At 46.2% G+C, this 15,257-nt stretch overlaps 1 pseudogene; it reads right to left on the bottom strand.

The window, feature by feature from the left end:
• Positions 1 to 11,567: 11,567 nt before the first annotated feature.
• LOC129518046 (S-adenosylmethionine decarboxylase proenzyme 2-like) lies at positions 11,568 to 14,432 on the bottom strand (annotated as a pseudogene).
• Between the last annotated feature and the right edge of the window lie 825 nt (positions 14,433 to 15,257).

The raw sequence follows: 15,257 nt of genomic DNA, 5'->3' as shown, positions 1-15,257 counted from the left end.
TGTGTCTCTCATGAACGAATAAATAAAATCTTTTTAAAAAATGGGTCTGATGACAATGGTGCTTGAGAAAGTAAAAGTAGGATAAGTCATGTGCATTGTCAAACATGGGGCCCATTATTAGAAGCTATTCTCCATACTCAAGATACTAACACATTCCCACCTGCAAAACATTCTTTGTGGTGGGCGGGAGGGGCAAAGGGGTAATCTAAATTGAATTTATTAATAGATGCTTAATTCTAGAGACCAGAGCTCTGATTGCTGGGGCTTGATGAAAGTAAAGAGAAAGCATAGGGACACAATTAAAAACATGACTTTTTTTATCATTCATGAAATTGTATGAATTCATTACCCATCCTTGAGAAATGGGTAAAATTGAAAACCATCAAAATAATTTGACTTCTTAAAAATTGGATTGTATGAGTGGAAGGTGTTTATGAGAAGTTGATGGCTCTGGATCTTGTCATCCAAGAGGACAGCACTGAATCGTTAATATGTTCCTTGATAGAATCAGATGCTGACGTCTTTCTGATCACTGCGTGATTGCTGATCAGAGTAATCACCGGCATCAGAGTATAAGTTAGCTTTCCTTTGCACCACGTCCAGCAAGTTATTGGGCACTGGCTATATATACATATATATTTTTTCTAACTGTAGCCAGAGGGAAGAGGGGCGAGCATGGGCTGTCATTAAGCGGTATTCAACACTATGTAAAACATTTTTTGAAGGGAGAAACAGAGCCCTCAGTCTGCCCTCAATCTTTTTAATTTGACATTTGTCAGCTCAGCAAGAGCTCTGGAAGATAGTTCTAGACAAAGGGAGATGGAGGAAGAGGAGGACGGCGGGGGAGGTGAATAAAAAAGTGGAAACTAAACCAAGTCCCCAGCACCGACCCAGCACAGAAACATGTGCGCTTTTGCAGAGGACCTGCAGCCAGAGGCGGGGTAGCGGAGTTTAGCATACAGAGGTTGTAAGTCCCATGGTCGCGTCCTTGACCAAAGGAAGGGCCTGTGCTGCGTAAGCATTCTTGGATGCGCAAAACGGTGGGCAGGGTTCTACACTTGTACCATTGATGTGAGTTCCTTACTACATGTAAGTATTTGTTCCTTTCACAAGGGAGGGGTTGGGTTTCTTTTTTTTTTTAAGACTTTATTTATTCATAAGAGACACAGAAAAAGGCAGAGACATAGGCAGAGGGAGAAGCGGGCTCCACGCAGGGAGCCCAATGCGGGCCTGGATCCAGGGACTCGAGGATCACGGCCTGGGCTGAAGGCAGCACCAAACCGCTGAGCCACCCAGGCGTCCTAAGGGTTGGGTTTCCTACACCGTGCATCTGAGCACCCACTAATGCTCTGCAAACTCAGCCTCAAGCTCTCGCTCCTGAGCGCCCCAAGGAGCTTGGTGGGCTCCGCTTTCAGCTCGTTATTGCAAAGACCGGAAGCAAGCAGCCCCCACGTTAATCGCTTCGTCCGAATCACTAGCGGGGTTCGCGGACTCTGGGTGCGAACGGACCCCCACCCGGAGTCCCACCCATTAGTTGTCCACCGGCCGGAACGGAAGAGTCGTGCTCGGAGCCCACACGGCGAGCGGGGGGACCACCGTCGCTTGGCTGCCGGGGGCCCCGCGCCTTGTCCAGCCCTACCTCTGAGTCCCTCGCCCTGGAGGAGCTCGGGGCGACAGCCCTGCACCGACCTGCGTCCCGCGAGGCCGAGCGCTGAGCCATTTTCCGAAGCGTCTCCCAGGGCCCGGGGGCGTGGTGGGAAGTGCCGTTCTCCCGCTTCCCCGCCCGCGGCGAGCTCGCACCACCCTCCGAAGCCCCTTCCGCGGGCGGGGCCCCGCGGGAATCTGGAGCCGCCCGCTGAGCGGCGAGTTAGGACACCCGACCCGCGCGCGCCCCCTGCCGGCAGCGCCCTGCCGGCCGACGCCCCGCCCACACCGTGGCCACGCCCCGGCCGCGTGCCCGCCCGCCAAGCCCCGCCCACCGCACGCTGCGCTGTTGGAGGGTCTCTGGCATCTAAGCCGGAGCGTGCGGACGTTGAAAGTGAGGCAGACGCCCCGTAAGCCGGTCGCCGCGCGGCGAGAGGCCGGGACTCGTCGGTCGCCACGGGCTTGTGGAGGCCCACGGCGGCGTCGACAGCGCTCTGGACATGGAGCCTCCGCCCGCGAGCAGCCAAGAAGGCGCCGCTTACCGCGGCCTAGGCGTCGAGGAGCTCCGAGGAGAACGGCCTGGTGAGTGCCCCCGAACTGGGACGTCGGTTTGGCGAAGTCTAGGAAACGTCCTTTCCCTGCGGGTGGCCAGGGGACGTGACGCCGCAGCTGCGTGGCCGAAGTCGCGGCTCTCGGGTCGCAGTCGTCGGAGGCACCCTGGGCTCCAGTACCCAGATCCCTCTCTCTCTCTCTCTTTTTTTTTTCAGATACGAAGCCTGTGGTGATCTCAGTAACCGCAGGAGACGTCGAGAAGAATCTCGAGTCCGAACCTGAACTGGGGGCAGAGGCAGCCGCCGAAGAAAGCCACGGTGCCGCGGGAGCTCCCGGCCCCGTGGACGACGAAAACCAGAGGGGCGGCGGCGGCGGTGGCGACGAGGAGCAGGAGGAGCAGCCCCCGCAGCAGCAGGACGAGGCCTCCGCAGCCGCCGAGGGGCCGCAGCCCCAGGACCCGCAGCAGCGCCTCCACCGCGGCTTGTTCACCCGGTTGGAGCTGAAGGAGCTGGAGAGCGTTTTCCAACGCGCTCAATACCCCGACGTGTTCGCGCGGTGAGCCGCTCGCTCCGCAGGCGCCCGGCTCTCTAGGACGCTCGGCTCGGCCGGCCGGGGCGCTGTTGGCTCTCTCCCAGGTCTCCCTTCCCTCCAGAGCCAGAGCTACCTAGGCGGCTCGGGCTGCGTCCAAGGTGGGGGCGATGCCTAGTGGGCAGCAAGGGAAATCTTTTCATGCAATATAGAAATGAGTCGTCAGGAAACTCGGGCCACGCCCCTGTTTTTGTAAATAATATTCTGTTGGATCAGATTGAGACCAGGATTAGGAGTGACAGCAGGATAAGAGTCAGGCACGGTTGTGTGAGTGCAGGGGGTGGATCTTGCCTTTATTTAAAATTTTGATAACTTGGTCATCCTGGAATTTATTGTGCATTAGTCTTTTAAATACATTGTAATTTTTAATTTTTTTAATTTTTATTTATTTATGATAGTCACACACACACACACACACACACACAGAGAGAGAGAGGCAGAGACACAGGCAGAGGGAGAAGCAGGCTCCATGCAGGGAGCCCGACGCGGGACTCGATCCCAGGACTCCAGGATCACAGCCCGGGGTTAAGGCAGATGCTCAACCGCTGAGCTACCCAGGTGTCCCTAATCATCTTACTGTTACTGATCGACGTGGGATTCGATCCAGGGTCTCCAGGATCGCGCCCTGGGCCAAAAGCAGGCGCCAAACCGCTGCGCCACCCAGGGATCCCTGTAATTTTTAATTTTGAGTTCTGAGTTTTTCAAGGTACCCTTTAAATTTTGCACACAAAGGAAAATTGTCCCTAAAGCAAGCCCGGACTTGGGTGTTACAGAAACGTGTGCTGGGGAATGGTGGAAAATATGAATTTAAAAACAAGCACAAAATGTACATTGTATATCTCATTTCATCCACAACTTCAGATACTAAATATTTGCAATTTTCTTCCCTCAGAAAGGATCTTACAATATGCGTGGATGTGTCAGAAACCAGTAAACCTGAAAAAAGCAATTTGCCTGGGGAGCAATCGTAAAACCTGCTTCACGTCTGATGCTTCTGTTCTACACATTCCCACGTTGTTTTGGTTGTCTTTTCCATGTTTGGAAAATAAGTTTTGAAGTTTAGGGCTTTGGTGAATGGAAAATGGGATAAGTAAACCCTACTTTATGGAAATTGCCCATTACCAGGATTTTGATTTCTTAAAGGAAAACGATAAAAGAGAACCTGCTTTTCCTATTTCCTGTGCAAAATTAAATACAAATAAAGTTTTACTCTTTATAACATATTCAAGGAGTATTTCTGTGTGGAGTCATGTTGGGGCTGGGTCAAATCTGGGAAGTATGCACATTAGGGAAGACCTAGGTTATGAGAGGATTTGAGAGGGCTCAAGCAGGGGGCGGGGCAGAGGGAGAGGGAAATGGAGAAGCACACTCCCCACTGAATTCAGAGCCTGATGGGCTTGGCCCCAGGATGCTGAGATCATGACCAGAGCTGAAGTCAGATGCTTAACCGACTGAGCCAACCAGGCACCTCTGTATTGTTACTTTAAATATTTAAAACTAGACACAAGTTCTTAGCTAAATCCACAAAATAGATTTATAAATATTCAGGCCTTGGGGTAAGGGAATTATTCATAGAGAACATACTATATGAATAATATGTGTTTAGTTACACTGAGACTGATGCAGGGAGATAGCTTTTATTTCTTATTTTTTAAAGACTTTATTTGGGAGAGCATCTGAGGGGGGAAAAGGGCAGAGGAAGAGAGAGAGAATTATAAGCAGACTCCCTGTTCAGAGCCCAACACAGGGCTCCATCTCACAACCCTGAGATCACGACCTGACTGGAAACCAAGAGTCAACCAAGCATCAGACTTTTTTTTTTTAAGATTTTAATTATTTGAGAGGGGGAGGGAGGATTAAAGGGAACATGAGCACAGGGAGGAGGAGCCTGAGGATTGGATATCCCAGGCCCCTGGGATCATGTCCTGAGCTGAAGGCAGACATTAAACCCACTGAGCCACCCAGAGGCCCCATAGGGAGATAGCTTTTTTTAAATTTAATTTAATTAATTTATTATTTTTTAAATTTTATTTATTCATGAGAGACACAGAGAGAAAGAGGCAGAAACACAGGCAGAGGGAGAAGCAGGCTCCATGCAGGGAGCCCGACGTGGGACTTGATCCCGGGTCTCCAGGATCAGGCCCTGGGCAGAAGATGGCACTAAACTGCTGAGCCCCCCTGGGCTTCCCGGGGAGATAGCTTTTAAAGTCCAAATGCCTAGTTCTCCCACTGTTTTAGTCTGTAGTAAAGCACTGTAGAAAGTGGCAGCTCTACCTTTTAATTTTCTGAAATACTTTCATGTGTCAGCCTGAAAACATTGCTTTTTTTAAAAAAAGATTTATTTATTCATGAGAGACACACAGAGAGAGGCAGAGACATAGGCAGAGGGAGAAGCAGGCTCCATGCAGGGAGCCCGATGTGGGACTCGATCCCAGGACCCCAGGATCATGCCCCAATCCGAAGGCAGCCACTCAACTGCTGAGCATCCTGGGTGTCCCAAAAACATTGCTTAAAATACATTGTAGTGGAGGCTTGGAGGAGACTGGCCATTCGTCTAAAAATTGAAGCAAACGAGAACAATTTTCTTTTGGTGCTAAAACCTGGGAAATAACAATTTTGTGGGGTTTTTTTAAGATTTTATTTATTTGACAGAGAACACAGGCAGGGGGATGGGCAAGGGGAGAGGGAGAAGCAGACTCCCTGCTGAGCAAGGAGCCTCTGACAAGGGCTGAATCCCAGGGTCCTGGGATCATGACCCGAGCCGAAGGCAGATGCTTAACCAACTGTACAGCCCAGGTGCCCCAGTAAGAATATTTTTGAAGCAAGTTTCACCAAGCTAAGAAGGAGGAAGAGGTTAGAGAAGAATTGCATTCAAACATAAATCTTGCAGATACGACACAAACTGAACTTTACGAGTGAATATTCTCAAGGAATTTCTAACATCTAAGGATACGTTTTATTGATGGCACTATTTTGAAGAGACGGGTTTTACGGAATTTGGTGTTGGTGGAGAAGCTTTCAATTTAGGCCAGATTCTTACCTCTCTTGATTTGAAATACTTCTTCATTTGTTCAGGCAGTGATGTCTCATTTGTAGATCAAAAGATTATCATTTGAGACCAGAGAAAATCCTAAGTTATATTAAGAGAGTATTGATGGAAACCAAAATGCAGGATGAGTTTGTTAGCTTTGTTCCATGGTATGTATATGTGAGTGCAGTCATGGAAATGGGATGCAGATCTCGCAGTACTGAGTTGTAGTGAATTTAGACTGTTCTTCTAAATTTTCCTTAACTCTACAAGCTAAAAAACAAAAACAAAAACAAAAAAAAAAACCTCTACCAGCTAAAATGCCAAGGTAGTAGTCAGGGCATCAGCAACTCTTCTGTTCCACTTAAAAAGCCACAGTGCAAAAAAAAAAAAAAAAAAAAAGAAGCCACAATGCCCCGGGCCCTCTATAACCAGGCCTTCTTTGTCAGATCATCTTTTTAACTCTCAAGAGGTTTCAGAGGGTGACTAACCCCTTAGATAACTGAGGGAAACCTGTTTTAAAATCCAACCTGCTCCTATTGAATATTTACTTTAAATTGCAGGAGCTTTCACCATGCTTAGGTTCCCCCACAACCAGGGCAACACTGTCCCTAGAGGGGCCGGGGGCAGAGGCAGCTGGACACTGATGATCTACTGTCAAGATCCTGACATTTCTTCATCTTATTACCAGGCTTAGCAGCAGGAACAGGTTACTGGATGCAGTTCATCAGCTAGACCCACAACCAAGAGCTGGAAAAACCATTAAAAAATATTAAAGGTGAGAGGAGAGAGACAAAGCAGGAAGTCTAGTCGAAAGCTTAGCACACAGGGTGAACCGAGGGGAAGGGGCTGCAGTGGTAATTTCCTAAAATATTTTATTTTTAAAAAAGATTTTATTTATTTATTCATGAGAGACTCAGAGAGAGAGAGAGAGTCAGAGACACAGGCAGAGGGAGAAGCAGGCTCCATGCAGGGAGCCCAACATGGGATTGGATACCAGGTCTCCAGGATCAGGCCCTGGGCTGAAGGCAGCGTTAAACGGCCAAGCCACTCGGGCTTCCCCCTTAAAATATTTTACTAATAAAAAATAGCTTCTCCCGATGGAGTTTGATATCTCAATGGTATAAAGAGCCATATGTTGTGGGGTGGTTTTTCTTTTTTTAAAAGGAATTTATTTATTAGAGCATGTGCATGCTTGCATGAGGGGGTGGGGGCAGAGGGAGAAGCAGGCTCCCTGCTCAGGAATGTGGGGATCCATCTCAGGACCTGAGCTGAAGGCAGATGCTTAACTGACTGAGCCACCCAGGTGCCCCTGTGGAGTTTTTTGTTTGTTTGTTTATCTTTTCAGTAATTTCTACAACCAATGTAGGGCTCTAACTCATGATCCCCGACCCCAAAGAAGTCGAGTTACATGCTCCTCTGACTGAGCCAGGCAGGCACCCCAGGGTTTTTTTTATTATGAAATTAATTGCTTAATATACTAAACCAGTCTCCTTTTTCCCCCTCTGATTGAAGGTTTGGTTTAAGAATAGGAGGGTCAAGTGGAGGAGATGTCAGAGGGTATTAGTATATACAAATATAGCCCCCATCACCCTGGGCCACCTTGTGAGCATGATCTTGGATGGACTCTATAATGCCATCCTTGTTCTGGAGCCCAGTTGGAAATGGGTTTTTCTGGAGCCACTGTCGCCTGGGCAGCCTACGCTGTCTGTTCCTCTTCTGCCCTGGCTTCCCTTTGGCCTGGCCTCATTTGGTCTGGAATGGGTCCTCAGCAGCAGCAGCCATTTTGTAGTCCCTCTTTACTACGGTATGGTCTCCATGACAGTTTTTCCGAAGAATTTTTCTGCCAGATTCCATTTGTACATAGCACAGCATCAAGAGCACTTCAAATGCCTGTTAAATGAGTGAATAAATGAACAAAGTCAGTCCCCTGTTGGTTTTTTAAAAAGATTTGTTTATTTGAGAGAGAGAGAGAGAGAGAGAGCAAGCACAATCTGGAGGGGCAGAAGGAAAGGGAGAGAGAGAATCCCAGGCAGGCTCCACACTGGGCATAGAGCCCAGCACAGGGCTTGATCTCATGACCCTGAGATCATGACCTGAGCCAAAACCAAGATTAGACGCTTAACCAACAGAGCCACCCAGGCCCCCCTGTTTTTGAGTAGGGCACATTTTTGTATGTTTCAGTAAAGAGGTAGATTCTCAGCATATTTGTTTCTGTGCCTCAAATGGATTTAATAGCATATGGATGGGAATTTCTTTTTTCTTTTTTAAAAATTTTATTTATTTGAGAGAGAGAGAAAGCATGGGGGGAGGCAAAAGAGGGGAGGCAAAAGCAGGGGATCCCTGCTCCCCCCTGAGCAGAGAGCCCCATGTGGGGCTCCATCCCAGTACCTTGGGATCATGACCTGAGCTGAAGGCAGATGCTTAACTGATTGAGCCACCCAGGCGCCCCTTGATGGGAATTTCTAAGGGTATACCATTCATACAGAATGGCAAAGAAGCTTCCTCTTTTTTAAGATTTTATTTTTATTTATTCATGAGAGACACAAAGAGGCAGAGACACACGTAGAGGGAGAAGCTGGCTCTATGCAGGAGCCCAGTGTGGGACTCGATCCCAGAACTCTGGGATCACATCCTGAACCGAAGGCAGACGTCCAACTGCTGAGCCACCCAGGTGTCCCTCGATTACTAGTTAATCTAGTTTTAATTTTTCTAGGCTTTATTCCATGCAAATTTGTGCAGCTTTTCAACATTAGATAAAGTCTTAACTATTATTAGGGGAAAAAATCAGACCTGTCATCAACTGTATTGGCACACTGTACAAGAACAAAGTCCAGGGCAGCCCCGGTTGCCCAGCGGTTTAAGCGCTGCCTTGGGCCCGGGGTGTGATCCTGGAGTCCTGGGATCGAGTCCCACGTTAGGCTCCCTGCATGGAGCCTGCTTCTCCCTCTGCCTATGTCTCTGCCTTTCTCTCTGTGTCTGTCATAAATAAATAAAAAATTTTTAAAAAGAACAAAATCCACTTTACGCATTGGTCCTCAAAATAGTACTGAAACATTAGGTACTGTGTGCTAATTACAGAATCAAACTGATCCATTTGACTGAAAGTTTCTTCAGTGAAACTTCAAATCAACATGCTTAAAATAAAAGTCAAAATTTGCGTTCCAACCACTTGATTTCAAACCAAATAGATTTTATGTTTGGAAACAATGGGATGGGACGCCTGGATGGCTCAGCGGTTGAGCATCTGCCTTCGGCTCAGGTCCTGATCCCGGGGTCCAGGATCAAGTTCCGCATCGGGCTCCTCATGGGGAGTCTGCTTCTCCCTCTGCCTATGTCTCTGCCTCTTTCTCTATGTCTCTCATGAATAAATAAAATCTTAAAAAAAGAAAAAGAAACAATGGCATGCCTGAGTGGCTCAGTGGTTGACCATTTGCCTTGGGCTCTGGGTGTGATCCTGGGATCCTGGGCTCAAGTCCTGCATCCGGCTCCCCAGAGAGAGCCTGCTTCTCCCTCTGCTTATGTCTCTGCATCTTTCTATGTGTCTCTCATGAATAAATAAAATATTAAAAAATAGAAACACTAAAAACGTGTTTCATTTACAAATACAGAAGGAACAAAAACATCACTGCATCAATCCAGAAAGAATCAAAAAAATTTTGTGAGGACAAGAATACAAAAAATTTAGTCAACTTTTCTGTTTTCTCAGCTGCTTAAATCTCAGTATTTGCAAATATAGCTAAAAGATCCCAACTCCTCAAAGCCTGTATTTCTAGTCATTTCCCACTGACCAGTTTGGAATTTTATGTCTTATGGATAGCATTTTGTTTCATTGTGTATGTCTGAATAACCTGAACAGTTCACATTCTGCAAAGTTTCACTTGATGCTATGAAATCATGGTTAAAAGAACACCAGGAAGAAAAAGAGTTAAAGTCAGATCACTATCATAATGCATCACAAAATCAAAAAACTTTAAGTTACAAGATGGCAAAGACAGACTCCATTTTCATCCAAAATTTATGGCATATTAGGAACGAAAATGATTGGAGATAGCTGCTAAAATAAAAGGTGAATCATCTGAGCTGACTTATTAAATCCTGTAACTACAACCTTTAATTTCCTTGCTAACAAACTTAGTGATAAAAATTCTTTTATACAGGGCAGCCCGGGTGGCTCAGGGGTTTGGCGCCGCCTTCAGCCCAGGGTGTGATCCTGGAGACCTGGGATCCAGTCCCACATCAGGCTCCCAGTATGGAGCCTGCTTCTCCCTCTGCCTCTGTCTCTGCCTCTCTGTGTGTGTCTCTCATGAATAAATAAATAAAATCTTTTAAAAATTCTTTTATACAACTACTTAGCAAGTTACTAAAGGCACGGTACTCATGAGAAGCTAATCTCATTTAATGGGAACACACTCAATGGCATGGTTTTTGAAATAGTTTTGCCACTATACCCTAATGTAAATTTATGGGTCTTCCTTGCTAATCAACAACAGGCTTATTTTTGTCACTGTCTCCCCAAAGAACCCATGTCAATATAAAAGGAGGCCAAACTCCCTTGACCTTAAAAGAAAATTAAGCCCAGGGTCCACTCTCCCTTCCCCCTTCCAGGTATAAGATTAGTATAAACCCACAAGATTAACAGCGTATTGCTTCATTGGGGAGGGGAGTTGGGAGGCAAGACATCATGGTGAGGAATAAAATCAATGAAAGGAAGTAGAGGTACAGGAAGCAATAATGTTAAAATAGTAATACATAAAATGGATAACTGCAATCATTTTTTTAAAAGATTTTTTTTGAAAGATTTTATTTAGGGCAGCCCGGGTGGCTCAGCGGTTTAGCGCCGCCTTCAACACAGGGCCTGATCCTGGAGACTCGTGGATCGAGTCCCACGTCGGGCTCCCTGTGTGGAGCCTGCTTCTCCCTCTGTCTGTCTCTCTTTCTCTCTCTCTCTCTACTCTGTGTCTCTCAATAATAAAAATAAATAAGATCTTTTAAAAAAACATTTAAAAATATAGATTTTATTTATTTATTCATGAGACACACACACAGAGAGAGACAGAGGGAGAAGCAGGCTCTATGCAGGGAGCCCAATGTGGGACTCGACCCTGGGACCCCAGGATCACACCCTGAGCCCAAGGCAGACACTCAATCGCTGAGCCACCCAGGTGTCCCTGCAATCATTTTCTTGAGAGGACTTGACTTGTGGAAGATAAACTTCTATTGCTGTTGCAAAAAACATCTGTATGAAGTAGAAACTGGTTTCAGTAATAGTAGTAGAGAATATGTGCTAGAAAGTAGAGGTAATAACTGGATGTAAAATCCTGGCAGCAATTTAAGAGAACAGTCCTAGGTGATTAGGCTGAAGCCAACACCTAATGAGGACGAAAGCCTTGTCTGTGGGGAATTTTGGATGCTACCTGGAGAAATATTACACTGTGGGTAAACCAAAATGACTTGTTTTCACAAGTGTTGTAAAGTTTCATATAGTGAAAGGTGTTTTCTACATGCACTTCAATTTCACAGCAAGAGTGGCATAGGATACCTAAACATAGAAGAGAGCAACTCCTTGACTTTTGAGTCATGCATACAATTCAAAATGATTACACTATCATTACATCTAGGGCTTTCTGCAGCTACAAGGTGGTGGTCATGGAGAGCATGGCCCCTGATACTAACATCTAATAAGCAGCCACCCCCTCCTTCTATGTGTGTTCTCTTTTTTGCATTTTTTCTTCATTTTTATTAATCAACTCTGCTATTGCTGCTTCTTAGCAAAACTGGTAAAAACAAAATTGTAATCATTGAACATAGTGCTCTGGCAATCAAGACATTTAAAGCCTTCAATCTTCTGAGGTGAAGAAAGCACTGTGAGACATTTAGAACTCTGATTTACAAACTGGTTGGTCACAAATTTTCCTAGCTTGAAGACTTCCACAACTTTCTTGATCAGGTCATCATAGGAGGTCTGACTTAAGTTTGTTTCAAAGCTAACATAAGAAAATTCTGGTTCTAGATTGATGTGAAGAGTCCAATAAGTTCCATCCAATTTCATTCCATTCAATAAATACCCACAAGGATTGAACAATGTGGCGTCAATGACAGAACCTGGTATCACGTCACGAATTCCACTCCCATGAGTGACATCCTTTGCAGTAACATCATCTTTCATGTAGAACTGGTCCATAAAAGCTCACTCACCAGAATTTCCAGGGTTTGATCTGGCTGACTGATTACCCAAGTCTCTGGGAAATCCAAGGTGTACAAGTACCAACAGTCAGAGTTCATACGTCCCATACAATATGTTGCTTCATTTGGGAAAATTACATTAAGAAATTCTATTTGTTGGGGCACCTGGGTGGCTCAGGGTTGAGTGTCTGCCTTTGGCTCAGGTTGTGATCCCGGGGTCCTGGGATCGAGTTTTGCCTCAGGCTCCCAGAGGGAGCCTGCTTCTCCCTCTGCCTATGTCTCTGCCTCTCTCTCATAAGTAAGTAAATAAAATCTTTTTTTAAAAAAGGACATAAATATTTTATTTTCCAGGGTTTTTTTTTAAAGATTTATTTTTGAGAGAGAGATTGGGTAGGGGCAGAAGAAAAGGGAGAGAGATCTCCAGCAGATTCTGTGCTGAGTGCGGAGCCTGATGTGGGGCTCGTTCCCACGACCCTGAATCACGACCTGAGCTGAAATCAAGAGTCAGAGCTTAACCAACTGAGTCACCCAGGTGCCCCCATTTGCCAGAGTTCTGATTGTGGGGTGCTGTGCTTTTCACTGGGTATGCTCTGAGCACCCGGAGGCATGTACTGACCTACCATGCAGTCATTTGGTGCTGATATGACACCTCTAGGAAATGTTGGAATCCTGGAAGTGAAATAATGGAGTAAAAAGGGGATTCCTGGGTGGCTCAGTGGTTTGGTGCCTGCCTTCAGCCCAGGGCGTGATCCTAGGGTCCCGGGATCGAGTCCTGCATTGGGCTCTCTGCATGGGGCCTGCTTCTCCCTCTGCCTGTGTCTCTGCCTTTCTCTCTCTGCGTGTCTCATGAATAAATAAATAAAATGTTTAAAAACAAAACAAAACAAAAATACCCCTCATCCTAGGAATGCTGCGTGCCATTACTTTTATTTGGGAATTCATTTAAGACTTTCCTAACATTCCCTCCTCCCATTAAGCCAAAGCAGTAAAGTGTTCCAGTGAGAGCCAATCCTTGCCTCAGCCAGATCATCTTTCTTAGCAAGCATATTCTCATTTTCCTTTGTGGAACTCTCACACGAGATTTCTTTTTTTTTTTAAAGACTTTATTTATTTATTCATGAGAGACAGAGAGAGGGAGAGGCAGAGACACAGGCAGAGGGAGAAGCAGGCTCTCTGTGGGGATCCCAATTAGGAACTCCATCCCAAGACCCCAGAATCACGCCCTGAGCCAAAGGCAGATGCTGAACCGCTGCGCACCCAGGCATCCCTCACGAAATTTCTCAATTTGGCAAGAGAGACAAATGTTCATGTTCATGCAGTGAAAGGCTGGCATCCACAGAGAACCAGTCCCAATTGTGTCATGTGGCTCTTCCAAGCCAAGCACCTTTCTCTTCTGTATCCATTTTAAGGGACAAAATCTCAGTATCATCTGCACTGGAAGGGGCTTTCAAGGTCATCCAGTCCACTTCCTTCATTTTACAGATTTGGGGTGTAGGCCCAGAGCAGGGGAGTGGCCAGCCCAAGAAGCCATGCAGAGTTCATCCTGGAGATCAGGCTCTCAGTGGCCACGTGTTCCCCTAAGATGGGGACCATCCAGCTCTACACAGCACACATTGGCTCAGGTTCAGTACCTAAGCACCTACTACCTCCACCCTGCCTACAACTCTGCTCTTCAAAGGGCCGAAGATTCAAAGCTCCCACCAAAGCCTCATCACTGAGTCATTTTACCTCTCAGGAAAAGTAATCAACCTCCCCTGCAGGCATTCAGTCTCCTGGTGTTGACAATTTCATCGCCTTGAGAAAGCAATGCAGTTTGTACCCTGTCCAACTCTTGGTTTCAGCTCAGGTCATGGTCTCAAGGGGGTGAGATCAAGTGAGCACCAGGCTCCATGCTTGGCACAGAGTCTGAGATTCTCTGCCTCTCCCTCTCCATCTGCCCCTCCTCTCACTAGTGTTCGCTCACGTGCACGCACTCTTTCTCTAAAATAAATTTAAAGATAAAAAAAATTTCAAGGTGTTAAATTGGTTCTTCGGATATCTATTTAACACAGAGATTTAGGGGACACCTGGGTGGCTCAATGCTTCTCCCTCTGCTTATGTCTCTGCCTCTCTCTCTGTGTCTCTCATGAATAAATAATAAAATCTTAAAAAAATAGAGAGAGATTTAGACCTAAGGTGTCTCCACAGCCAAACCGGTCCTCCTGTTAGATAAACACATTCTATAGTTTTCAAAACTCCACTTAACCTTTAGCTTAAAAGAGTGTTCAATCCATTCATTCCAAGCAAGAAACAAGAAAGCTGACCACCATCCTGGTGGAGGTGGGGGTGTGAAAAGATGAGGAAAGAGAGCTCAGAGTTATGCGGTAACTAAGTAGCAACCAAATTCAAGGCCAGAAATGAGGTCCATTAGCCTCACCTTGCTTCTTCTCACCATTCCTTCCCCTGAGAACCAAGTGAAGACCTTAACCCCTGGGCAATAGACAAATGATATTTATTTAAAAGAGAGAGAGAGGGATCCCTGGGTGGCGCAGCGGTTTGGCGCCTGCCTTTAGCCCAGGGCGCGATCCTGGAGACCCGGGATCGAATCCCACATCGGGCTCCTGGTGCATGGAGCCTGCTTCTCCCTCTGCCTATGTCTCTGCCTCTCTCTCTTTCTCTCCCTGTGACTATCATAAATAAATAAAAATTAAAAAAAATTTAAAAAAATAAATAAAAGAGAGAGAGAGCATGTGAATGTGTGAGCAGAGGGAGGGATGGAGGAAGAGAGAGAGAGAATTCCAAGCAGACTCCCCACTAAGCACAGAGCCTGACATGGGGTTGGATCCCAAGACTCTGAGACCATCACTTGAGCTAAAACCAAGAGTCAGATGCTCAACCAACTGAGCCACCCAGGCACCCCCTACAAGTGATATTTTGAATAACTCTTAATAATCCTTTTTAAAAAATTTTTTTTATTCATCACACACACACACACACACACAGGCAGAGACACAGGCAGAGGGAGAAACAGGCTCCCTCCAAGGAGCCCGATGCAGGACTCGATCCCGGATCTTGGGATCATGCCCTGAGCCGAAGGTGGATGCTCAACCACTGAACCACAAAGATGCCCCAATCCAGTTTTTTTTTAAAACAACTTTTCCTTTTTCTTCTTATTGTATTGTATGCATCTTATATATTGCCTTAAATCCTAACAAAGAATAAATGGATAGATGAATGAATGAATAATAAAAAAGGTAGTTTAAAGCATAAAAAAGATAAT

Source organism: Nyctereutes procyonoides, unplaced genomic scaffold (assembly GCF_905146905.1).
Source record: "Nyctereutes procyonoides isolate TBG_1078 unplaced genomic scaffold, NYPRO_anot_genome, whole genome shotgun sequence".
Lineage (NCBI taxonomy): Eukaryota > Metazoa > Chordata > Mammalia > Carnivora > Canidae > Nyctereutes > Nyctereutes procyonoides.
The sequence above is the reverse complement of the archived record's forward strand: the minus strand, read 5'-3'. Positions and strand labels throughout refer to the sequence as shown.